The sequence below is a fragment of the Myiozetetes cayanensis genome, unplaced genomic scaffold (assembly GCF_022539395.1).
Source record: "Myiozetetes cayanensis isolate MyiCay16 unplaced genomic scaffold, myiCay2020 scf141, whole genome shotgun sequence".
In the NCBI taxonomy this organism is placed as follows: domain Eukaryota; kingdom Metazoa; phylum Chordata; class Aves; order Passeriformes; family Tyrannidae; genus Myiozetetes; species Myiozetetes cayanensis.
This window is the reverse complement of record NW_026087060.1, coordinates 54,597-81,860: the sequence shown is the minus strand read 5'-3', so window position 1 is coordinate 81,860 and position 27,264 is coordinate 54,597. Positions and strand designations below refer to the sequence as shown.

The window sequence follows — 27,264 nt, the reverse complement described above, 5'->3', positions numbered from 1 at the left end:
CGGGATTTCTCCACAGATCTCTTTCTGCGTTTCCCTTTTATTCATATTCTTTTATAAACAGCACCTGGTGTTGTCTTTTAGTTATCATAGAATCATAGAATCAGCTGGGTTGGAAAGGGCCTCTGAGATCATCAAGTCCAACCCTTGATCCACTACTTCCGTGGTTACTAGACCATGGCACTAAGTGCCACATCCATTCTCATCTTAAAAACCTTCAGGGACGGAGAATCCACTACTTCCCTGGGCAGCCCATTCCAATGCCTGATTATGCTCTCTGTAAAGAATTTCTTCCTAACATCTAACCTAAACCTTCCCTGGCAGAGCTTAAGACCATGCCCTCTTGTCTTACTGATAGTTGCCTGGGAGAAGAGACCAACCCCCACCTGGATACAACCTCCTCTCAGGTAGTTGTAGAGAGTGATGAGGTCTCCCCTGAGCCTTCTCTTCTCCAGGCTAAACAACCCCAGCTCCCTCAGCCTCTCCTCACAGGACTTGTGCTCGAGTCCCTTCACCAGCCTGGTTGCTCTTCTCTGGACCTGCTCCAGCACCTCAATATCCTTCCTGAACTGAGGGGCCCAGAACTGAACACAATACTCCAGGTGTGGCCTCACCAGTGCTGAGTACAGGAGCAGAATCACTTCCCTGGACCTGTTGGCCACACTGTTCCTGATCCAGGCCAGGACACCATTGGCCTTCTTGGCCTCCTGGGCACACTGCTGGCTCATGTTCAACTTCCTGTCAATCCAAACTCCCAGGTCCCTTTCTGCCTAGCTGCTCTCCAGCCACTCTGTGCCCAGCCTGTAGTGCTGCATGGGGTTGTTGTGGCCAAAGTGCATGACCCAGCACTTGGCCTTGTTGAACCTCATCCCATTGGAATCAGCCCAACTCTCCAGTCTGTCCAGGTCCCTCTGCAGAGCCCTCCTGACTTCCAGCTGATCGACACTCCCCCCCAGCTTGGTGTCATCTGCAAATTTACTAATGGTGGACTCAATCCCCTCATCTAAATCATCGATCAAGATATTAAACAGGACTGGGCCCAACACTGATCCCTGGGGGACACCACTAGTGACCGGCTGCCAACTGGTTGCAGCACCATTCACCACCACTCTCTGGGCCCTTCCCCCCAGCCAGTTATTAACCCAGCACAGAGTGCATCTGTCCAAGCCGTGGGCTGCCAGCTTTTTCAAGAGAATGCTATGGCAGATGGTGTCAAAGGCTTTGCTGAAGTCCAGATAGACTACATCCACAGCCTTCCCCTCATCCACCAGGTGGGTCACCTGATCACAAAAGGAGATCAGGTTGGTCAGACAGGACCTGCCCTTCCTAAACCCATGCTGGCTGTCTCTGCTCCCTTGTCCATCCTGTAGGTGCTGTGTGATTGCATTCAGGATGATCTGCTCCATAACCTTGCCAGGCACTGAGGTCAGGCTGACGGGCCTGTAGTTTTCCGGGTCCTCCTTGCAGCCCTTTTTGTGGATGGGCGTGACATTTGCCAACTTCCAATCACCTGGGACCTCCCCAGTGAGCCGGGCCTGTTGGTAAATGATGGAGAGCGGCTTGCCAAGCTCTTCCGCTATCTCCCTCATCACCCTTGGGTGGATCCCATCTGGTCCCATAGACTTGTGAGGATCCAAGTGGCTCAGCAGGTCGCTGTTTCCTCCTGGATTACAGGGGGACTATTCATCTTCTTATCCCTGTCTATAAGCTCCAGAAGCCAGCTGTCTTCAGGACAACCTATCTTACTGTTGAAGACTGAGGTAAAGAAGGTGTTAAATACCTCAGTCTTGTCCTCATCTTTGATAACTATGTTCCCACCCATGTCCAATAAAGAATGGAGGTTTTCCTCGTCCCTCCTTTTGCTATTGATGTGTCTATAGAAAGACTTTTTGTTATCCTTAACAAAAGTGGCAAGATCGAGTTCAAGTTTTGCCTTCGTCTCTCTGATTTTTTTCGGCAAGAACTAACTCTATTCCTAAACTCTTCCTGAGTAACCATCACTTTTTTCCATAATCGGTAGGCTCTCTTTTTTCCCCTAATTTCCTTCAAAATCTCCCTGTTCAGCCAGACCTGTCGTCTTCCCCGTCGGCTTGCCTTTTGGCAGACTGGGACAGCCTTCTCTTGTGCATTCAAGACTTCCTTCTTGAAGCATGTCCATCCTTCCTGGACCTCTTTGTTTTCAAGGGCTGTTTCCCAGGGTAAACTCTGAACTAGTCTTCTGAAAAGGCCGAAATCTACCCTCCGGAAGTCCAGCATAGAGGTTTTATGGATGACCCTTCTTGCATCCCTGAGTATTGAAAACTATTATTTCATGGTCACTGTGCCCCAGATGGCCTGCAACCACTACATCTCCCACCAGCCCCTCTCTGTTTGTGAATAGAAGGTCTAGCAGGGCCCCACCCCGGTAGGCTCATTTACTAGCTGGAGCTCTAGGAATGTTCTAGACTGCCTCTTTGCTGTGTGGAGTTCCCAGCAGACATCCAGGAGGTTAAAGTCACCCACAAGAACAAGGGTTGGCAATTTTGAGACACCTGCCAGCTGCTTGTAGAATAATTCATTATCCTCATTATCCTGGTTGGGTGGTCTGTAATAGACTCCCACCAGGATATCAGCCTTGTTGGCCTTCCCCCTGATTTTGATCCACAGGCACTCAACCTTATTGTTACTGACTTCAAGTTCTACAGAGTCAAGAGACTCTCTAACATACAGAGCCACTCCTCCACCTCTCCTACCTTGCCTGTCCCTTCTGAAGAGCTTGTAGTCATCCATGGTAGCACTCTAGTCATGCAAGTCATCCCATAATGTTTCCATGATGGCGACTACGCCATAGCTTTCCTGCTGCACAATGGCTTCCAGCTTCTCTTGTTTGTTACCCATACTGCATGCATTGGAGTACATGCACTTCAGCTGGGCTGCTGATTTAACTCTTAACTCGGGTTTTCCACCCTTAGGCTCATCTCTGGATAGCCCAGTTTCAATCCCTTCCCCCTTCAAATCTAGTTAAAAGCCCTCCTGATGAGCCCCACCAACTTCTTAGATAAATGAAGCCCATCTGATTTGAGGAGACTAGGTACCATGTAATTTGCCCCATGGTCAAAAAAACCAAAATTCTGCCAGTGGCACCAATCCTTTATCCACCTATTGATGAGATGGGTTTTCCTACTTCTCATTCATCCTTGCTACTGCAGGAACTGAGACAAAGAGCACCTGTGCTCCTGTCCCATTAACTAATCAACCCAGCACCTTGAAATCCCTTTTAATCACCTTGATACTTCTTCCATTAATGTCATCGCTGCCAGCCTGGACTACCAACAGTGGATAATAATCTGAGGGCCAAATTAGCTCAGGGAGTCTCCTACTAATATCCCTCACTCGTAACACACAGATAATACAGAAATGCCAAAATTTATGTTTCGCCATTGTTTCTACCTGTCAGAAACTTCCTACCAAAATTTCTCTGTCAACTTTCTACCAGAAGTTCTCACCAGGACTTCCCACAGGACTTTTCCTGCCAAAGGATCCTGCTATTGTTTATGGTTATCATATCTCCTCGAACATCTCAACTGGCTACATTGCAAGAAACCACATACAACCTCCTTTGAACACTATAAAACTTGAGGACAAATTTTGGAAAATCAGGGAAGAGGAAAAGGAGAGAGAACTTGTTACTGCAGCCAAGAACCTCTCCTGCCCCCCCCCACCTTTTCTCCACCATTGTATGCTGCCTACCTGCCACGGGAGACTGAGACTCTGCCGACCTGGAGAGAACTGAGACCACCGTGCTGCATGCCAGAGTTATCTCTTATCCTTCTAGCCTTACCATGTTTCTGAGGGCCAGGGAAGTGCAGCTGAACTGAGACCCTGCACGGCCTGGGACACGGCTTGGCGTGAGCAGTGAAACCACACATCCTGCATTCCAGAGAACTAAAGCTGTTAGACCCCCTGCAGCTAAAGAGATAACATCGAAAAAGCCACAGAGAAAAAAAGGTAGAAAACTGCTTCTCCCCCCCCCACACACCAGCACAGTAGAAAGGTAGTTTTCGGTGGTATCTTTCTCTGCTTCTAGAAATAATCTGAACCCTTTCCAACCTTTTCTTATTTTTTCCTTTTTCTCTTTGCATCTCTTAGCAATTAATAATATCAGTTTTGGTATCAACAGATAACTTGTGTGAGTTTTAATTTTACTCAAGGCAATATTCAAATCTGAAGTTCTTTCTGCAATATTTAAGCAAATTGTAACACCCGGGCCCCGGGAAGGCAGCAGACCTCCCTGTGGGATGGGTCCGATCGACATATAGTGCCTTCATTTCCCCTCAGAAGGAAGTCACCAACTACAACTACCCTTCTCTTTTTCTTTATAGCTGTGGTTGTAATCCATCTGGTAGACAGAGTGCAATCAGGAGATCCTCCAGACAGATCTTCCTTCTGACTATCCTCTACCTGATTCTCTGGGTCCAGGGTCTCATATCTGTTCCTTAAGGGCACCTGGGGAGGTGATGGGGATCAAGAGGGGATTCTTTTACCTCTCCAATCAGGGACCTGTTTCCATTCCCCCCATCTACTTGGTTGGCTCCATCTACCTGATGGCAGGAGGGGCAGGGCTTCACCATCTCCTGCTGGACTTCCTTTGGGGTTGAAAGGGTGCGACTCCACCAGTCAATTTCCCTTTCACTTTCCCTAATGCTTCTTAGCCTCTCTACCTCTTCCTTGAGCTCTGCCACCAGGTACAGCAAATCATTCACCTGCTCGCATTGTACACAGATACCACTCACACTGTCCTCTGGTACTAAAGCCAAGCTCAAACACTCTACGCAGCCAGAGACCTGAACATCTGTGTCCATCTTGGTGTCCTTCTTTGGGGGGTTCCATCTGTGTTAACACACCCCTTGTGATAACAGTAGCAATGGCTTTCACTTTTTTGGAAACCACTGCTGGCTTTAGTTAAGTTGCAGGAAAAAGAAAAAAAGCTCATTTGAGAGAGCTGGGAGGTGGCTGCGCCCCTCCTGTTTGTCCTGCCTGCGCAAACTGCCTCACTAACTGTTGTGCCATGTCCCTGTTTGCCTGCTACTGCCTTGCTAACTGCCGTACCACATCCCTGTTTGCCTGCTCCTGTTCACTGCGCTCTTGGTCACTGGCGCTCCTAGCAGCTGTTTAAATCCCTCGTGGATGGGCTGGGTTCCACCCTCTAGTCAGCTGTGGTGGGTTTAATCTAGGCCTTCCTTGGTTACTAGTTTGTAACCAAGGAAGAGGCAGTGTTCCCAGTATTCCATACGATTTTTACGTAAATTGGGGTATAAATAAGAAGGGAGGAGAGGCCTTCTCTCTCTTCTCTTCCAGCGGAGTACAGGAACAGTGGGTCCTTGCGTTGGTCTCGCTTATCTAAGGCTGAGGCCTGCAGCGACCTCTGGCCTGCCACGTGGAGGATAGCAGAGTGCTGGCCGTGTGTGCCAATCCTACTTCTTTTTAAGGGACGTGGTGAGATTTGTTTTACTAGTTATTTTACTAGTTCTCAAGTTTGATTACGTATATCTGCTCGGTGTCCCTTCATCTCCTTTTGTTCCTTTTCCCCTTTCCCTATCCGTTCGGGCGGTGTTTGGATTCCTTTTTGCTGTGTACACAGCATCTTAACTGTAATATACATCAAATATATATATTTTTTATAGAACTAGTTGGATTTTCGAGTTCTTCAATTTACATAGTTTTTTTCATTTGCTCTAGGGGAAGAAGGAAGGGGGAAGGGAGGGGGAGGCTGCTACTGGGGTTTGGGCATTTGGCGGGGAGCCAAGTTCGAACCATCACATCAGCTGATTCCCCTCCCAGGGCAACTCCAGCAGGAGTTAACCAGAATTCCCAGGATCTTGCTAAAGTGGTGTTAGGATCCCACATATTCACACTTGTATCATGTTGTGACTGTTTTTGGCCATGGGAAAAACCATGCACGCTATCATGCAGACCATTTAGGGGTTTTCCACTTTGAGAACACAGCATTCTCTTTGTCAAAACATCCTTCAAGGTCAATCCTCCTTTTTGGTTCTAATTAACTAAATGCAGGTGCAGGGCTGACTCATCAGCCCACATATTCCCCTTTTTTTGTTTTGACATGCGGGGTTCATTGCAAAGAGGGCCAGGACCGAGGCTTCTTGTTTTCAGGTTTGTCTGATGCACTTCCAGAGGACTTGAAATATTAAAAACAGACAGATTATTAAAAAACCTGCTACTACTATAAATATCCAGATCCTTAAATTAGGTCCTCCAAACTAATGTTTGGGATTTAGCCATTGAATGTTATCAGACAACTCCTGCCAGACACTTTGTTCAGCTAAAAATCGAGTTTGAGACATCTGGGATTTTATTGCTTTAGCCAAATCTTTAATTTCACCATTGATGTTTGTAGTGAAGGAGCCCTACAAATGTTAGGTTCACCAGGAGCCACAGTTCGACTCTTCTGCGCATAGGAATTATTACTGATAAATTGAGAGTAGATACATTCTGATTTGTAATACAAATAAAATAATAAGGATTACTTACAGTAATATTAAATGTATTGTTAGTAACACTAATCACAATGTCAGGTGCAGCCAAGAAGACATACGGGTGAGAGGTACAAACCATGACTGAGTCATTATGCCAGATAGTGAGAGTTAGTTGATACAACGAATTATCCCTGGAATAGTGTCCATGTGCTACTTGTCTAATTAGAAATGGTATCGTAGCCCTCCATAGTTTACTTACCCAAGGACCAAAACTGTTTATATATCTTGCCTGCAGTACTGGTCCTGAGAGACCCCCTTCTGTCCATTTAAGGGTCTCCTTCGTAACTTGTGTACAGGATGTGATATGTTGGTAATCTAATGACTCCTTGGTCCCCAATCCATCATTTTTACTCCAGGTAATCCAATGTTAGTCTACAAGGGGTCCACTGTACAGCAAGTGTATCTGATGTGGTGCTTCATGGAATTTTGCAAATGGTTAGTTGAGAGGGAGACAATCCCCCCTGTCTCTTTGTCAATCAGGATATGATCAAGTCCAGTGATGGAAAGAAAAGTTAAATTCCCACTAGTGTGTTCCTTATCTTCCCTTTGCTGATAATACAAGTGGAATTTTTCTACAAATGGTAGACAGCTATTAATTGATCTATTGGCAAGACATACAGGTGGATGATGTGTATAAAAAAGTGTGACTTGCATTAGTTTTAATCCAATCTTTGTTTTCCTCCAAAGAGCCATGAGGTGGCAGCTAAACACCTCCAATCCAGTTAGTATCATTAGAGAGAGGCATTTCCAGATTCCACCATGTGACTGGCCGAAACATTGGAGGATCAAGGATATGAACCCAATAAACAGGGGTGTTAGATTAAACAAGGAGACCCACATCACACCCCGAAATGCCCCTTTTACCGTACTGTTGCTGGCCACTATGGCCAGTTAGGCTAGGAAGATGTTTTGAGGATTAGATGTAGCTCTGACAGCCTCCATCATATGTTCTGCCTAGTCTTGCAATCTTTTCAAGCTTCCCCATGTGATGTCCGGGCAGGGCTTGTGCCGCTCAGCATTCCTCGGTCTCTTTCTAGGAGTCTTGAGGGACAGGTTCTGCATTTGTGGAATTGAATTGCCTGTCAGGTCCGTCCAACTCGTGATAGGGTTTTACCAAATGTACTGGAAGCCAGCGGGGTCCTGTGGGCGATAGAACACATGCATATCCCCTTCCCCACATTAACAACTCGACTGGACCTTGCCACTGAGGGCCCTGTGGATCCTTGTATAATACTTTCAGGTTTTGTTCATGTAATGAGGCAGTGGTCCTGTGATGACAGCCTGCTCTGGTACAATTAAAGTGATCCAAATTCAAAAAATCAAGAGTAAATACAGCTTTGTCTAATTGTTCCTGACGTGTCATATTCCCCCTTTTTTGTTTTAAGAGCATGACTTTTAATACTGAGTGGTGTCGTTTGACAATAGCTTACCCCTGTGGGTTATGTGGTATGCCAGAGATGACGAACCCCCCACTGTTGCAAAAAAATCCGCATGCCAGTGGCTGAATACCTGGGACCATTATCTGTCTTAATTTGCTGCGGCAGCCCCATTGTTGCAAAGCATCGAGTCCAATGTCAATGCACATCACTGCTTTTTTCTCCAGCATGAGCAGATGCACACAGAAAACCTGAGAATGTATCGTGACATGGACAAAGTGAAGTCGGCCAAATGCTACAATATGTGCAACATCTGACTACCACAAATCATTGACCTGCAATCCCCAGGAGTTAACTCCCTGCGGAGAGATAGGAGACAATATTTTCTGACATTCCAGACAAGTTTGTACAATATCCTTAGCCTGAGTGAGTGTAAGGCCAAACTGTTTGTGTAAACTGAATGCATTTTTATGGAGAAAGGAATGTGAAGCCCTTGCATAATCAAAATGCAAAGTTGCCACCATAAATCGATCGACAACTGCATTCCCTTCCATAATAGGGTCAGGAAGAGAAGTGTGGCTGCGAATGTGCAAAATAAAGAATAGGGCTGTCAGTTTTTCTAAAAGGGCCTTGGTTTGAACAAACAGTTCAGAGAGTTTTCTGATTTATTTCCTTCAGCAGAACTGTGTCTCAGTTTAGAGACACAAATGTTTTGCTGAGGATGAGTAATGAGGAAGACCCAATTAAGAGGCTCCAATTGAGAAAGTGTGGAAAAAGGAAAAATAACAACCCTTTATTAAAAGATATATGTGTATTGGCAGAACAACAAAAGAACACAAAACAACCAGACAATAATCCTATACCCCAAAATAATGCCCTTCAAAACAAACAAACAAAAAAAGGTAAACAGTTCAGTTTGCTCCCTTTGGCGCAATTCTAGCCACAGTAAGCAGGGGGCGCTGTTGGATCACTGGTGGTTGCCATGTGGGGAGGCCCCCAGGTGTGCTGGAGAAACCAAAAATGGAGGTCTTCCCTCCCCTCACTGGGAAAGTGGAAAAAGGAGGGAAAGGAAAAAAAAGTTCTTCCCAACAGGAACTCACTCTGTCTCCAGCTGGACCGTATGGCTTCCCCTTTCCTTTGATGTGCATGAGAAGTGCTGCCAAAAAAACCCACGGGAACGGAGGAGGGGAAGAAGGTGACCTCCTTCCTGAATAGTTCCTCTCCTACTAAAATCCAAGCAGGTTCTGGGCTGGGTAGAACTGAGTTAGCCGGGCAACCAGACTGAGAACACCTCGGAGCTCCTGCCACCCAGATCTTGTTCCAGCTCAGGCAACAATGAAGTCCCGTGCCGTTTCCCAGGAGAGGAGAAAAAAAGTAAAAAGAACTCCTCACCCCTCCCCACAGACTCTTGAGGGCCGTCAACTTGAAACGTGGCTCTGCTAACCTCTTCTTTGTTATTAGTCCATTGCCAAGGGCAAAGCCAACCTGCCTATTTAACATCCCTTTCACACAGTGGGCAGGGGGAAGGGAAAATTCCTGCTTAGTTTTCCAGAACAAGCAAAACCATGACAAGCTGAATGAATCCTTTGTAGAACATCCACCACATACTGAGAATCAGCGATAACAATTGCCGCAGTTTCAAAGAGAGAAAAGGCAAGGATTACAGCCTATACTGCTGCGTTAAACTATTTTCTTGAGTGTAAGCATGCTTCCATATCCCCTTTTCGTGCCATGCAGTGACGGCTTTTTTCATATTTCCAGATCTATAAACAAATTTCTTGCACCTGGGATAGGCACAGGTGATAAGATTACGTTCAGGGTTAAAGGTAACTGAGCCAGCCTGTGCAACAATTTATCTGCTGGCAAGGAAAAAGAAATGTTTCCCACTAAATCAGCTAAAGCAATTTAAAAGCATTCTGCGTTTTGCAACAGATATTTGTAATCTTTGACCATGAGAGGCAAATGCAGACAAACAGGATCATATCCCATAAGCTGTTGGCACCGATACCTTCCCTGCTTAATTAATTCAGCACATAGTTCTTGCATCAGGGTTACTGCTTTCTTTAGAGTATGTGGAAAAAATATCCATTCTAAATGTATGACACTGTGCCTGTCAAGCTGCCCCAGCAGTGCGGAAGGGTTTATCGCCATAGGAAAAACAAACAATCTTACGGGAAGGTCAGGCTTGACCCGCTCCACTTTGCACAAAGCAATTTGCTGACTAACAAAGCATATCACTTCCTCCGCTTCTTTCGTTAATGTGCGTGGTGATGTCAAATCACTATTGCCCTTTAATAAATCAAATAGACTTTTTAGCTGCTGTGTAGTGATGCCTAGAAGCGGACAAACCCAATTGATTGTACCTAACACTTTCTGTAAATCATTCAGCGTCTTTACCACTGGTTTTAGAGTTAATGTCTGGCATGACAGACTGCTTGGATAATATCCAGCCTAAATATTTTCACAGTGGGCATGTCTGGACTGTTTCGGCAGAAATTTGTAACCCAGTAGCATGCAAGTCCTGCAATAGCTCCTTCAATGCTAAGTTTAATTGATCCTGTCACTGAGCACATATTTAAATGTCATCCAAATAGTGTAAATAATGCAAGATCTATACTTTTCCCTGATGGGTTTTAGCACAGCTGCCACATAAGCTTGGCACATTGTAGGACTATTCACCATACCCTGTGGTAACACGACCCATTGAAATCATTACATGGGCATTGCATTATTAATCACAGGCAAAGACAAGGCAAAATGTGCACTGGATGTAACAGGATTGTGAAAAAACAATCTTTAAGATCAATGACAGGGAGGACCCAATCTCTAGGTAATAGGGTTGGGACAGGAACCCCTGGCTGCAACGGTCCCATAGGCTGCATTATAGCATTGATGTCTCTGAGATCATGTAACAGCTGCCACTTACCATTCCTTTTTTGGTATCACAAAAATAGGAGTATTCCAAGGACTAGTAGATGGAACTATGTGCCTGTCTCAGTTTAATGAGACAGAAGTGTTTTCTAAGGAGGGGGAGTTATGAGGAAGACCAAGCTCCTCCCTCTAAGCAATTGTAAATCCGAAATTAGAGGGTCCAGTCTAGGAAATATGGAGAAAGAAAAGATAACAACCCTTTATTAAATTATATATGTGCATAGGCAGCACAACAAAAGAACAAAAGCAAACAACAATCCTGCACCCAAGATTCCCTCCAAAAACAGTTCAGTACTTTTTGCCTTTTGGCACAATTCTAACCACGAGCAGAAGGGGGCACTGTTGGATCACTGGAGGAGCAGAGGCTGTAGCTGCTCCCTACTGGTCAGCAGGGGGAACTGCTGGGCTCTTGCAGCCTCTGTGTGGGGCTCCGGTCTGTGGGAGGCAGCAAAATGGGGACTTCCCCTCAACCAAAAAGGGGAAGGAGAAGGGGGGTAGGTAATGTTCCTTTGAACTTCCGCAATGGGTGCGAGCTGCCACCGGCACAGAGAAGGGGAAAGTGGGGGAGGGGGAAAAAAACAAGCTTTCCCCTCACAAGTTCTTCCACAGATAGCAATCAGCTTCTTCAATGAAATTCGAAGCAAGTCTGGGCCATAGGCAGAACAGCACATGAGGGAACGGACGTGAGCTGGGGCCTAAGGCAGATAGGTGACTTGACCAAAAAAAGAGAAACCCTGGAGTCTGGGGTCTCTCCACACACCCTTCCTGAGTCTGGGCAGAAAGTAAAGTGCTGTTTCCTGAGGAGAAAAACTCGCCTTCCCCAGAGTGGAGTTTTTCCTCCTCCACCATTCCCCCCACCCCCAGGGAGAGAAAAAAGAATACCAAACCCCCACCCCTGACCTCGGCTAGAGGGAAACAAAAGATTGCTACCTTTTGTCTAGAGGAGTTGTTTAGCATATCAACAAGACAGTCATTAAGGTCTATACCAAGCAATCACCAAAATCTGAAAAACTCCACCCTCAGCCAGGCATCTGGTGTGGAAAAATTACCAGAAACTGATGGGGAAAAAAAACAAAACAAAAAACAAAAACTTATGACAGTGCCCCACATCCAGTTGCTGTTGCACTAATTTATCTGCCTGAATGAGCTTCTCTCCTTTCAAGGGCCACCCTCCTCCCCTCTGCAACTCCACAGAAGAGAGAAAAAAAAAAACACAGAGGAATTTCATGAGTAGAGATAAGGATTGAAAGAAGGCAGTTGTTAACAGGCAAAACAAACTCAGAGGTGGAATAAGTTAAATTTATTACTAACAAAGTAAAAACTAAGAGAGTAAGAAATAGTCTTCAAACACTTTCCCCTCCCACCCCTCCTTCTTTTTCAGCTCTCCCTCCCCTCCCCCAGCAGTGCAGGGGGACAGAGAAGGGGGGTTTTTGCAGTCGTGGTGTTTGAGTCCATTCCTCGGGCAGCAGCTTTTTGCAGTTGGCTCTTTGCTGTCCGAAGGTCCTCCATAGTTTACAGGGGGACACCTGTGTTACTATGGTCTTCACCATGGGCTACAGGGGGCTCTCTGCAACTCCGAGTCCTTCCCCTGCTTCCGTGGGCTCCCTCCCATGGGAGACAGCCCTTGATAGACCTTTCCAGAGTGAGTCCATCCACCCCTCAGGCAACAGTTCTTTTCAATCTGTTGCCCCATGGACAACTTCCCCAAGGGGGTACAGTCCTTCATGGGTTGAGCTGTACTGACATGGGTCTCCCACCGGGACCACAAGTCCTACTGGGGAAAACTTGCTTCAGCATGGGCTTCCCTCTCCACAGGCCATAGGTCTCCAGCAGGACTTCTCTCCATCTTGGGCCTCCTACAGGGGTTCACAGCTTCCTTCATGTATCTACCTGCTCCAGCATAGACTCCTCCATAGTCTGCAGGAGGGTTTCTATACCCCGAAGGTCCTTCATGGGCTGCAGGGGCTTCAACTCTAAGTCTTTGCTCTGCTTCTGGGGGAGGGGGGGAAGGCCCCGCCCTTTTCCCCCACTCCAGCTGCTCTGACCTTGGTGACTGCTTGTTCTTCCAGACTGGAATTTCTTCTGCCCAAGCAACCTTCTCTTCCTCTGTTCTTAAATATGTTATCACAGAAGCACATCTCATTGACTCAGCCTTGGCCAGCACTAGGAAGTCCCTCCTAGAGCTGGCTATCATTGGCTTTTTCATAGGACAGTGAAAGCTTCTAGTAGCTTCTAACAGAAGCCACCTTATAGCTCCCCTGCTACTAAAACCCAGCTGCATAAACCCATGACATTATTGCACCCCTTTCTTCTCTGTATCACATATTTAAGAATTTTAAATGCCACATTTAGCATACAAATTTCAATAAACAGAATATAATGAAAACTCCCCCACTAAAAATCAAAATAGCATCACCTTAATACTAAACTCCACCCCTTGTACCTTCACCACAACTACAGCAAAAATTCCCCACGGTCATTTCATTCTCTAACATTGTTCAGTCTTGTTTTGCCTGTTACTTCTCTCAGTTACCATCATCCTTATCTCAGAATACTCATGACTTCCCCATAGGGGGACCTAGAAATGCAGTGGATTTGATCCAGCCACTGCCTCTCTTGGCAGTCCCTCCCAGGTTTCGGCACCAAAAGAACTGTAGTGGTTTGACCTTGGCTGACCGCCAGGTGTCCACAGAAACCACCCAAACACACACACACTCCACCACACCCAGGGAAAGGGAAGAGAAAAAAACCAACATAAAACCCCATAAAACCTAAACTTGCTAAGAAAAAGGCAGTTTATATTCACACAGAGAAGGGAAAAGGGAAAGGAAAAAATCTAAACTAATAACACTACAAACACTACAAATACAACAAATACTTCCCCACACAAAACGGACCATCCCTCCTCCAAGAAGTCAACTGCCCTGTCTGTTCAGCTATCGAGAAGAAGAAAGAAGGAACTTCCTTCTCTTTTCTCTCTTTTATATTTGAACTGACCTAACATGATATGGAATATTTCTTTGGTCAGTATGAGTCAGGTGACCCAGTCCAGCTTCCTAAACTGAAAGAGGAAATGCTGTTTACAAAGAAACCCACTACAACCTGTTAACCATGTCAATTTCAGCAAGGGAGGTTTATCAGCAGCCACTAGCATAAATTTGCGGGCTGAGTCACAAGCTGCACATTCCACTGCTCCAACAAATCTCGTCCCCACAGGGATATTGGAGTGTTCAAAATGAAAGGCTGAAACCAGGCTATTTGTCCTTCCAGACTATGTGCCAGCAAAACATGCATACTCTGCTTAAGTATTTCAGTACCCCCAATTCCCAAAATTGTATTTTGTGTATCTTTCAGTGACCATTCCACAGGCCAGACTCCAGCTCCTTGTCTTTCTCAAATTGTGGAGACCAGAACTAAACACAATACTCCAGATGTGGCCCTACTAGGACCGAGTTGATGGGGAGGATCACCTCTCTCAACCTGCTGGCCACACTCTTCCTGATGCATCCCAGGATACTATTGGCCCTCCTGGCTGCAAGGGCACACTGCCAGATCATCGTCACCAAGATTCCCAGGTCCTTCTCCACAGAACTACTCTCTAGTAGGTTAGCCCCCAACCTGTACAGGTACTTGGGTTATTCCTCCCCAGGCACAGGACCCTACACTTGACCTTGTTGAACCTCATTTGGTTTCTCTCCACCCAAGTCTCCAGCCTATCAAGGTCCCATTGAATGGCAACACAGCCTTCAGGTGTATCAGCCACTCTCCCCAGTTTTGTATCATCAGGAAACTTGCTGAGGGTGCATTCTATCTCCTTGTCCAGGTTGTTGATAAACAAGTTGAATAAGACTGGACCCAGTATTGATCCCTGGGGAATGCCACTGACTACAGGCCTCCAACTCTATTCTACTCTGACAATCATGACCCTCTGAGCTCTTCCATTCAACCAGTTCTTGATCCACCTTACTGTCCATTCATCTAACCCATATTTCCTAGTTTACCTATGAGAATGTTATGGGAGACAGTGTCAAAAGCCTTGCTGAAGTCAAGGTAGAGAACATCCACTGCTCTCCCCTTGTCAACCCATCCTGCCATGTCATTATAGAGGGCTATCAGCTTGGTTGAGCATGATTTTCCCTTGGTGAATCCATGATGACTGCTTGTCATGGTTCAGCTAAGCAAGGAATTTTTTCTTTCCCTTCCCCCCTGGCCATAGAAGCCATCAAGACCTATCAGATAAACACTTAAGAGTACAAAAGAACTAGTTAATGGCTGAAAAATTAGTCTCCTAGGAAACGGGGGAGATGAAAGGTTAATGTTTACCTTTTTCTCTCATCTCCTGGGCAACGGGGGAGGAGGAGTGTGTGGTGGGTTGGGCTGTGGGCTGCAGGAGAACCTTGGAGAGGGGCATACTGCTGCTCTCTGCTCCCAACCGTTGGCTAGCGGGGGGCCCTGCCTGGAGTTTTCATCGGATAACAACTGTTGGTTTTCTCTCCCCTGGAGGCATTTTTTTTTTTTTTTGCTTTTTTCCCTTTCACCATTTCCCTGAGCACGGAGCTCCCCCGGGAGAGAGAGAGAGAGAGAGAGAAAGGACTGGGTAGAGCAGTTTTTGACCAACCGGAGTAAGTGAAATTGTCTGGCCCCTTTTCCCCTCTCCCTCTCCCCTTTCCCAGTGTGGGGGAAGGGAAAGAAGGTCCAGTGTTTTTTTTGGTTGGATTGGTTTCTCCGGCATACCCTGGTGGCGGGCACCGGACATTACAAGTTCTGCATCTCTAGTGATCCCACAGCGCCACCTGGTGACTGGCACAGGACATTACAAGCTCTGCGTCTCCAGTGACCCAACGGCGTCCCCTATTGACTGTGGTTGGAATTGCACCAAAGGGCACAAATTTGAACTGTTTACTTTTCCCTTTGCCTGTTTATTGGTTTGTTTTTTGAAGGGGATTATTTGTGGGTATAGGAGTATTGTTTGGTTGTTTTACTTGGGTTTTTTTCATGTTTCTCTTAATACACACATACCTTTTAATAAAGGGCTGTTAATTTTCCTTTTCCATAATTTGTTTTTCCTTCAATCAGACTCTCTTAATTTCAGATTTATAATTGCTTAGAGGGAGGAGTTTGGGTCTTTTCTCATAACTCATCCTCAGCAAAAGACCCTTTTCTCATTTAAACTGGGACACTGCTCCCAATGACCTTCTTTTCTTTTGCATGCTTGATGATGACCTCCAGAATGATCTGTTCCATCACCTTTCCAGGGATGCAGGTGAGGCTGATGGTTTGGTAGTTTCCTAGGTCCTCCTTCTTGCTCTTTTTGAAGGTGGGAGTAATATTGGCCTTCCTCCAGTCATCAGGCACCTCTCCTGTTCTCCATGATTTTTCAACGATGGTGGAGACTGGTTTAGAAACATCTGCCAGCTCCCTCAGCACCCTTGGATGCACCCCATCAGAGCCCTTGGATTTATGGGTGTTAACATCTCTAACCTGATCTGTAACCCAACCCTTTATGACCAAGGGGAAATCTTCCTTTCTCCAGCTTTCTTCTCTTACCTCCAAGGTCTGGGACTCCTGAGGACCGTCCTCTTCAGTAAAGACTGAGGGAAAGAAGGCATTCAGTAATTCTGTCTTCTCTGTGTCTTCCATTACCAGGACACCCATCTTATTTAGCAGCAGTCCCACATTTTCCCTAATATTCCTTTTGCTGCGGATGTACTTGTAGAAGCCCTTCTTGTTGTCCTTGATATCCTTTGCCAGTCTCAATTCCAAGAGGGCCTTGGCCTTCCTCGTCATATCCCTGCATACCCTGAGAATGTTCCTACAGTCCTCCCATGTGGCCTGTCCCTTTTTCCACATCCCATAAATTTCTTTTTTCCATTTGAGATTTACTGGGATCTCCTTGCTCATCCATGTAGCTCTCCTGCCCCCTTTGCCCGATTTCTTATTCGTGGGGATACACTGGTCTTGAACTTGGAGGAAGTGATTCTTGAATATTGACCAGCTCTCTTGGACCCCCTTTTCTTCTAGAGCCCTAACCCATGGGATTCCTCTAAGTAGGTCTTTGAAGAGCCCGAATTTAGCTCCCTGAATGTTCAGGATTCTAGTCCTGCTTACTGCTTTGCTTCCTCAATGAAGCATCCTGAGTTCCACCATCTCATGGTCACTATAGCTGAGGTTGCTCCCAATCTTCACATCTTCAATTAGTCTCTCCTGGTTTGTTTGTACTGATGCCTTAGAGTTTCAGATTTGCTCTCCTTATCTCCTACACTAAATTGGCCTGTAGTCTTTTTCTCCGCAGTCTTTTAGGCAACAGTACAAAGTCCAGCAATACATTTTTCCTCATTGGCTCCTCCACCACTTGCATCCAAAGTTATCTTCAGTTATCTGAAGGAACTTCCTGGACTGTATGTGCTGGGCTGTGTTGTTCCTCCAACAAATATCAGGGTGGTTGAAATCTCCCAGGAGAACCAGGGCCTGTGACCACAAGGCTACTTCCAGATGCCCATAGAAAGCCTCATCAACTTCCTCCTCCTGATCAGGTGGCCTTTAGTAAACACCCACAACCGTGCCATCCATATTAGCCTGCCCCTTATTCTTACCCATAAGCTCTCAACTTGTTTGTCTCTCTCTGGGTAGAGCTTGATACATTCCAGTTGCTCTCTCACATAAAGAGCAACTCCACCACCTTGCCTTGCTGACCTGTCCTTTCAAAAAAGGACACAGCCATCCATGACAACATCAGTGCTGGGCCCAGTCCTGTTTAACATCTTTATTGATCATTTAGATGAGGGGATTGAGTCCATCATTAGTAAATTTGCAGACAACACCGAGTTGGGAGGGAGTGTCGACCTGCTGGAAGGTAGGAGGGCTCTACAGAGGGACCTGGATAGGCTAGAGAGTTGGGCCGATTCCAACCGGATGAAGTTCAACAAGGCCAAGTGCCGGGTCTTGTACTTTGGCCACAACAACTCCCTGCAGTGCTACAGGCTGGGGACAGAGTGGCTGGAGACCAGTCAGGTGGAAAGGGATCTGGGGGTGCTGATTGACAGGAAGTTGAACGTGACCCAGCAGTGTGCCCAGGTGGCCAAGAAGGCCAATGGCATCCTGGCCTGCATCAAGAACAGTGTGGCCAGCAGGATGAGGGAAGTGATTCTGCCCCTGTACTCAGCACTGGTGAGGCCACACCTGGAGTATTGTGTTCAGTTCTGGGCCCCTCAGTTCAGGAAAGACATTGAGGTGCTGGAGCAGGTCCAGAGAAGAGCAACGAGGCTGGTGAAGGGACTTGAGCACAAGTCCTATGAGGAGAGGCTGAGGGAGCTAGGGTTGTTCCGTCTGGAGAAGAGGAGGCTCAGGGGTGACCTCATCACTCTCTACAACTACCTGAAAGGAGGCTGTATCCAGGTGGGGGTCAGTCTCTTCTCCCAGGCAATCAGCAATAGGACAAGAGGGCACGGACTTAAGCTCTGCCAGGGGAGGTTTAGGTTGGATATTAGAAAGAAGTTATTTACAGAGAGAGTGATCAGACATTGGAATGGTCTGCCCAGAGAGGTGGTGGATTCACCGTCCCTGGAGGTTTTTAAGATGAGACTGGATGTGGCACTGAGTACCATGATCTAGTAATCACAGTGGGGTTGGATCAAGGGTTGGACTCGATGATCTCAAAGATCTCTTCCAACCCAGTTAATTCTATGATTCTATGATTCTATGATTCTATGATTCTATGATTCTAGTCATGAGCTATCCCACCATGTCTCAGTAATTGCAATGAGATCATGGCCCTGGGACTGTACATAGATTTGTGGTTCTTGTTTATTTCTCATACTGTGAGCATTTGTGTACAGGCACTTCAGAGAGATAATCAAGCATGCAGGTTCCTTAGAAGGGGTGTAAGAGGATTCTCCATAGCCATACACACCCTTGCTGTGGTTAGTCCTATGATTCTCATCTTGAGAGGTAGCCAAGGAACATCTGTGACTGCTCTGGTTGGCATGGCCTACTCCCCAGGGGAAAGCCATGACATGAGCATTGCCACTTTGGACCCCATCCCCCGAGTCCTTCAGTTAAAAGCCCACCTTGTCAAATTGGTCAGCCTACTGCCAAAGATTCTCTTGCTCTTTTTAGACAGGTGGATCCCATCCCTCCCTAACAGGCTACAATCATTAAAGTACAAGCCAAAGCCTTGATGGCATCAGCCACGAAGCTAGACATTGATCTGTACTATGCATCTGCTTCTGGCTGTCCCCATTTCTCTGACCAGTAGGATACATGAGCAGATGTGTTGGGCACTGATATTTTTCACCTACATCACCAGGGCTTTAAAGTCTTCCTTGATCTTTCCCATTTTTTGGCTTGTGGCATCATTTGTACCCACATGAAAAAGTAGTAGTAGGTAGTAGTCCATGCTCTTGACAAGTTGGGGTAGCCTCTTGGCAACATCATGGACCTTAGCTCCCAGTAGGCAGCATACTTCTCATGACTATCAGTCCAGCAGTTGGGAGCCTCAGTGCCCCTTAATAGAGAGTCACCCACTGAATATTTCTTTTTATGATAAACCACTGTGCTCTGCTGGTACAGCTTCTCATTGTTGGCCTTGCTCATGGATGTCTAGAGTCTTTAAAGCTTAATATTTGGTTTTGGTCTGGATGTTGGAGGGTGGAGGTTGAATTGGAGCCTTGCTTTTGTGGGTCACCAGGGTCCAAGCTGTCTCAGGCTCAGTGGTATCCATTGTAGGTATATGGTTCCAAAGCCACGGATCTATCTCCATTTCAGCCTCTCTAATACTGCACAACCTATTAACTGTCTCTTGTAATTTGGCCACCTACCGCAACAGGTCATTAACCTGTGCACACTCTGTGCAGGTATTAGCCTTTTCTCCAGAAGTATCTGGGCATCCATTGCAAGCTACGACCTGTACTGACATCTCCTTCCTTACCAGTTCTCTCTGGGTAGAAGCATCAGACTTCTCAGGGGCTGTCTCAGTAGACACATAGGCTTTGGCTCTAAGGCGAGTGCCCACCATTATGGCAGAGACCTAGAGCACTTAGCACTTACCTGAGCTGTGGACCTACTTGCAGATTGCAGCACCCTCCCTGCATGCCCTGCCCGCACAAACTGCCGCACCACATCCTGTTTGTCCACCCTGGTCGCTTGCTCCCTAGAGCTGTTTAAATCTCTTACAGTGCTCCTGGCAATTCCCCCTCCTTGACTGATTGGCTCGGGAGGGCTTCTGGGTCCTGACAGGGCTCTGGGCTGCTGCTTGGGTGTCCCTAAGCTCAGGAACTCCCCTGTACAGCTCAATTTAACCTTCACCCCTGGACTTACCTCAGTTGCCACTACTGCCACTGATGCCTCCTCACTGGTTGCCCATTCTTTATTAGAGAATAAATTATTTTTACTTTATTAAATAATAAATTTTCCCTAGTTTGTTATCACAGGGATCATGCCATATGTTTCTACCCCATTCTTCAGGGGATACAATTAGTTTTCTGTACAATGCTGGGTGGATAGACACCTTGCTTAAGCATCACCTCTACCTTTTCTTCCAGTTTTTGTTTTTTCTTCTTTTCTTCCTGTAACTGTTTCTGCAGCTGCTCAATTTTCAATTTGGTCAATTAGGGTCAGCTGTCCTGGCTGTGTCCCCTCCAAACTTCTTGTGCACCCCTTGCCTACTTGCTGGCAGGGCAGAATGAGGACCGGTAAAGGTCTTGATGCTGTGTGAGCACTGCTCTGCAATAACAAACACATTTCTGTATTATCAACACTGTTTTCAGCACAATTCCAAAACACAGCTTCATACTAGCTACTGTGAAGAACATTAACCCTATCTCAGTGAAAACCAGCACAGACAAGTATAACTGTGTGAGGGACTGGAGAAAATGATTACTGGCTCAAAACAACTAAGGGGGGGGGGGGCAGGGCAAGTTCTGCCAAGATGGGATGGTACACTGCTCCACACCCCCTGCCTCTCAAGTCTCTAGTCTAGCTACAGAATGGCTATTAGCCACCGGCACACTGAAAGCCCCACCTGGGGGGATGGCCCCAAGAGACCAGAACAGATAAAAGCAATAGCACAAAGACACAAGTGGTCATGGCCCACCATTTGGATTTTATAGCAGCTGAGATCATGCTGGAATTCAAGAGGTGATTATTAATCTTTCTCTGCTCCCTCTCTCTCTCTCTTTCTTTTCTTCTCCTAATTTCCTCTTCTTGAAATCTGGGTAACTTAAAGTTGCGTTAGAGTTTGCTAATTCAATGCCTTGTGAAATGCTTTATTTCGATTGAATGTTTGCTTTAAAATTTGCAAAGTACCCTCATTTTCTAAAGTTTACCAGTAAAAGTTTGTTGTTTAACCTCCTGAGAAGGTTGTTGCATTTCTCCCATGCGCTGCCTCAGGTATAAAAAAACCTAAGCCCTTTTAAGAAACTCGTCAAGTGAGTCTGGGGCTTTTACACTATGATAGGTAATATACATTGTTTACTTTTTTGATTTTGAATTCTTGCAGTTAAAAGTTAAAGGTACTGTAGCTTATATTTCATACAACACTGTGGAATGTCTGCTTAAATTACACCTGCAGTATTTATTATGGTTGCAAGTTTTTCCATCTATATATGGTCTGTGTATTTGAAATGCAACAAGTTATGGTCTGGCTTTTTCTGGTACCTACTGAGCTATTCTTACTTAATTCGTAATTGCTCTGATGTGCTAATGTGACCAAGAAACTTTCTACAAGACTTTTATTCTCTTTTCATTTGTATAATATTCTTTGATTCTTGCATCTGATTATATTCTTTTGGTTGATGAGTTCTTCTTAAACAATCTTATCTAATATAGGCTGATCTGATATAGGCTTATTTTTGTTTGGGGAAAGATTTTCCTTGCTCCCAGGTTTGCACTACCATCTCAATGTTTGTTTTGGTCTTGAGTTAGTTAATCAGGAATTACTTCATCATTCTCCAGATACTGAAGGGTGTTTTGGTTGGAATCTAGTGTTATATAATCAAACATATACATGATGAACATATGTAGCAAAATTTCAATAACAAAAAATAATTAAACCTAATAATGGAATTGCAATGTAAAAATTACTGCAGAACGGCAGACTAGACTTCCTTAATATTCCCCTCTGACCTTCAAAATTTCTTGCATTCTTCTTGAATCTACACTTGATAGCAAAAAGCATGGTACTCCCAAATATGAGTCCATTACTGGGATTAAAAGATGGATTATTTTCCCTTTGAAAAATAAGTAATAAAGAAAATTGGTGTTAATGTAAATTATAAAATTTTTGTCTATAACTCTCAAACCAGCATCAAGTTAAATGCAGAAAATACTCTAGAAAACACAAGACTATGAGACTACTGTGTTATTTGGGAATTTTACTTTTCGTTATTGTGTATGAAAACTAGTATGGGAAATATTGCATTTAATGGCATGACATGGAGTTGTGATCAGGAAGAAAACCCAAAACAAACCATTTTGGAATCATAGGTTGTGAACATGAAGGAGCTTTTCCTTTTTTTTTTTTTTTTTTACACATAATAATTTTTTTTTTAAAATTATGTCCATCATTTATTACCAGAGTCTGGATGGTGATGAGAAAGTCTGGAAAATGGTGATCTAGAAGTTGATGGGAAGAGTGTTACCTTTGCAGACATCTTAATATTAAGGTTTTTTTGGCTACTTATGATGTAACAACTTTTTTTGAGATAAAAAGCTTTCTCTGAACTAATGTCTATTAGCAGACATCCCAATTTACAACGCAGCTTCCTATCTGTTTTTATTATGTATTTAAAATTAAGTACTGGTATATAGTTTTTTTAGGATATTCTATATGGATAAACCCACATAAAATCTTTAAAAATATTTTTAATTGAAATTATTTTTATAAGATTATACATTATAGCTAAATTCAGCACTTCCTAGATGCAGTTTTTTGCAGTGGTTAAGAACCTTTTTTTTTATAAAACTGTGTATTATCATATAGGGCTGCAACTTTCAGGGTTTTTTCTTTTGTTTTCAATTCTGTAACTTTTTACCATATTTGAACTATATTAACACAATCACTTGGTTTAATTGCAGATTGGCAAAAGAAAAAGTTATGTATGAAAAAGAAGCAAAACAGCAAGAAGAAAAGATTGAAAAAATGAAAGCTGAAGCATGTGATGATTATGGAATTAAGAAGCAGGTAAACTATCCTAAACCTTGTTGTATAAAATCCTTTTCCCTAATTTAATCATAGCCATCCTTAAATAAAAAAATCTGTATCTTTTTCCAGACTCCTGTTATATAAGTACTAGAGTAAAATTCCATAAATTATAAAAGTCATAATATGCATTTGTAGAAACTTCCTTTCCTCCAGAATTGTTAAATTTTAAGGAGACTGGGTATGGATTTTTTTAGCACTTGATGTCAGGATGGCTATCACTCACTAACAATGGGTATGGTTTAGAGTCATTATTACAATATGATTAATTTTTTCTTTGAAAGTTCCCCATAAAGGATAGTTGTTGCAGACAGTTAGTACATGTCCTTTTGGAAGGAGGAGTGTTGAGTTTTCTTGTCACTGAGAGAAGATTTGGATTTGCAAGATTCATTTATATTCTTTACAGTAGTGTGACATCTATGTGTTTAACTGTGGCCTTTATATTCTTTCAGCTAAATATGTTATCTTTTAACTATGTTTTCCCAAGCATTTCCCAAATGTTTTCTCTTAAATCTTCACAGAAACTGAAACTGTAAATTAAAATTGTTTTCACTTTTTTCAATAGGCTGGTGACTGTTATAAAACCTACTGTTCTTCCATCTTCATTTTCAAACAGTAGAAGAATAGATTAAACAAAACACAATATAAAAATAAATAAAAACAAGATAGAAGAAAACCCTTTTAGAACAAACTAAAACAAATAAGTTCATAGTTCATGTGTGCATGTCCTGCTTTGTTTTCATTATGTTATGAGAAAGAAATACAAATGAAGAATTTGTATACAAATAAAGAATTTATTTATATAGAGTTTAGCTGTTTTCTGCTTTACCACTGACTGAGACTATGGTATGTAATATGTAAATATGTGATATCATATTTGTATGATTCCAAATATGCATAAATTCTTGTACCAACTCCCAGTCTAAATTTGATTCTCAATTCTCAATTGGTTGAAACAAAATTATCCATCCATAAGATAAAAGTAAAAGCTTTTTTTTTTCCATAAAAAAAGTGAACTCTGCAAAAATCAAACTAACAATACATAAAATGGTTTGTCTTATATAATCCTACTAATATTTGGTCTCCCAACAAGGCGCTCTCAATGAAAACACAAACAAATCACAAAAAAAAAAAAATCACTAAATAAAGAATGCCTGCTTTTTAACACCTACAAATTTGTGTTAAGGAGTTTATTTTTGCCGCTTTTCTGTATCGGGGTCTCCTCTGATTAGCATAGGAGCAGTTAAAGGTGAAGCATTGTTATGGGCCAGATAAGAGAGTTAGAAAGGAAGTGTAAGACTACCTTGCCACTGCCAAAGCACAGGAAACACGTGTATGCTAGTACTGTGGTTTTTAGATTTAAGACATTTGATAATGCAGCTGTTAGTGGAGCCAAATTTACTATAACTTCAGAAATTTCATTTTACACTGCAACAAAAATCCAGCACTGTGATACACCAGAATTAGGGAATGGAATCTCTGAGTTTCTTTTAGGGTTAAGATTAACAGATTTCCACTTCTCACTTGGAATCCGTAAATTAACCTCAACACTTTGTCAGATAACTCTTACTTCATTTACTCCAGTGATTTTAACTCTTTGCTGCCCGGGAAGCATACCTAAGCTCTTGGCATTCCACTGTATTAGTACTGACTTGATTTCAGTCTTGCCTGATTTATGGCCAGACGTGGTAGCAGTACACAGCACAATTTTCATAGCAGTTTACTGACCCTGGGAATAATTTGTGGTTTCAGTTTTAATTAGGGGTTGTAATTGTACTTCCTTATCATTAGATGTCAATGCAAACATTAGATTTTGTTCTTTATCAGAACAATAGACTCGCTCACCATCTCCCAACTCCTCCACTGAACACAAAAGGTCTGAGTCACGAGACCGTATTTCTGAGAATGTTAGGCCTTCTACATCCTGCAATTCTTTCCATAAGATTCTCTTTCTTTTATGTGCCATCCAAAGCTCCGCCTGAAGCCTTTCAATGCTATCACACTCGGCAGCAAGCAATGTCTCTGCTTGCCGCCTCTTTTCAAACCCAGCAGCAAACAATGCCTCTGCCTTCAGCCTTTTTTCATTTTCCTCATTTAACTGATAGTACAATTTCACCGAATCTTGTAAAGATAGTATTATTTCATCTTCAGATTTCTGAGGAACCAGTTTATCACTATCCCAATTTTCTCATGCCAACTCCACCCCTGGGTTAGAGGGGCAACCAAAAAATTTTCCAAGAAAGGACAACAAAATATTTTCTTTGCACTGGCAATACAGGACAGCCATTTTCTCCAAGAATTCCCACAGAGGGAATCACAAATTCCCTCAGAGGGAATTCATGGCAAAGTTTGCAAAAGTTAACACAGAAGGAACTACACAAGATTTCCCACAGAGGGAAATTACTATTGTCAAAGGTATTTTGGGTCAGAGAACATCACCCTGCTTGCTGCACCAAAATAATGTTATGATCCATGTATAAAGAGATGCTTCTGCCTGAATTAAGGTGCAAACAAGACCACATGCTGAAGTCAATAGTAAGGATTTTATTTAACAGTAAATGTGAGGTAGAGACATGGAAAGAAATGGGAGAGAGAAGAGAGGGGGGGAGAAAAACAAAGTGAGAGAGATAGATGAGGTAGAAAGATACCACCACCCTGTTGATTCCTCAGTGTCCTGCTGGTCCTTTTTCACCCTGGTTTTCTCAGTGGTGGGGTCCCAGAGTAGTTTTTCGGGGGTATCACCTTTATACAGTCCAAGTTCCAGGTATCCATGGAGCATAGGTGCTGTTCCCATAACTTGGGATGGCATGTGTGTAAGCAGTTGTTTCCTTTCTCACAGTTTGCCACAGTTGGAATTTTTGTCCAGATAAGTTACCCAGATCTGCCTCACCAGGCCGAGAATTAGCATCTTTTTGTTGTTGCCGTCTGCACTTACCTCAAGTTCCCACAGTCTGCACAGTTCAATTGGTAGAGCTTCTAGCGTTAACTAACCAGGTGTCCTTCGCTTAATATAGACCCAATGTTTGAAGGTTCCCTCACCCAGTGCTTTCAAGGTAGTTTTTAACAGTCCATTGTACCATTCAACTTGCCCAGAGGCTGGTGCATGATAGGGAATATGATATAACCAACTGTCTGACCCAGGTCTTTATGAGGCTAGTTTTGAAATGAGTCATGTTGTCTCACTGTAGTGGGTTTCTGTGGCTCAATTTTGGTAGTGGGGGGGGGCTACAGGGGTAGTTTCTGTTAGAAGCTGCTAGAAGCTTCCCCTGTCCTGTGAAACCAATGCCAGCCGGCTCCAGGATGGACTTCCTGCCACTGGCCAAGGCCAAGCCAATTAGGAGTAATAGTAACGCCTCTGTGATAACATATTTAAGAACAGAAAGTTGTTGCGCAGAAGAAATTATAGCCAAGGAAGAGCAGAGTGAGAACATGGGAACAACAAAGTAAACATCAAGGTCAGTGCAGAAGGAGGGGGAGGAGGTGCTCCAGGTGTCAGAGCAGAGGCCCCTGCAACCCGTGGTGAAGACCATGTTGGAGCAGGCTGTCCCCCTGCAGTCCATGGAGGACCATCAGGGTACAGAGACCAACCTGAAGCCCATGGAGAAGCCCATGAGGGAGCAGGTGGATGCATGAAGGAGGCTATGACCCCGTGGGAGGCCTAAGATGGAGCAGGGTCCTGCCGGAGACCTGCAACCTGTGGAGAGGGAAACCCATGCTGGAGTAGGTTTTTCCTGGGTAGGACTTGTGGCCCCTGTGGGGGACCCTTGCTGGTAAAGCTCATTTGTGAAGAGCTGCACCCTGTGGAGGAGTGACCCATGGGACAGCAGTTTCATGAAGAACTGCTGCCCGAGGGATGGACTCACGCTGGAGAGGTCCATCAAGGACTGTCTCCCATGGGAAGGACCCCACAGGAGCAGGGGAAATGACTCCTGTCTCTGAGTAGCAGCAGAAACAACGACTGACTGTAACCCCCATTCCCTGTCCTCCTGCACTGCTGGGGGGAGGAGGGAGAACATGGAAGGAAGGAGGGGTGGGGGGAAGGTGCTTTTAAGATTATTTTATTTCTCACTCTTTCGGAGCCCCTGGTGGTCTAGTGGTAAAGGCGCGGCGCTGTCACCGCCGAGGCCCGGGTTCGATTCCCGGTCAGGGCCACTCCCGGGCAGATGGAGCTCGTTAGCCCTGAAAGGCAACCCATCTATGTCCTGAGGACCTCGCTGCCACCGTCCAAGCT

General features: G+C 44.5%; 1 long non-coding RNA gene across 1 annotated transcript in view; it reads left to right on the top strand.

Annotated features, from left to right (window-relative positions):
• The window catches only part of LOC126637116 (uncharacterized), a 32,300-nt gene extending 5,711 nt beyond the window's left edge, over positions 1-26,589 (top strand). Inside the window, exons 2-3 of the long non-coding RNA XR_007628202.1 lie at positions 22,910-23,015; positions 23,599-26,589. This is a non-coding gene — a long non-coding RNA (uncharacterized LOC126637116). The remainder of the gene's footprint in view (positions 1-22,909; positions 23,016-23,598) is intronic.
• Positions 26,590-27,264: the final 675 nt, after the last annotated feature.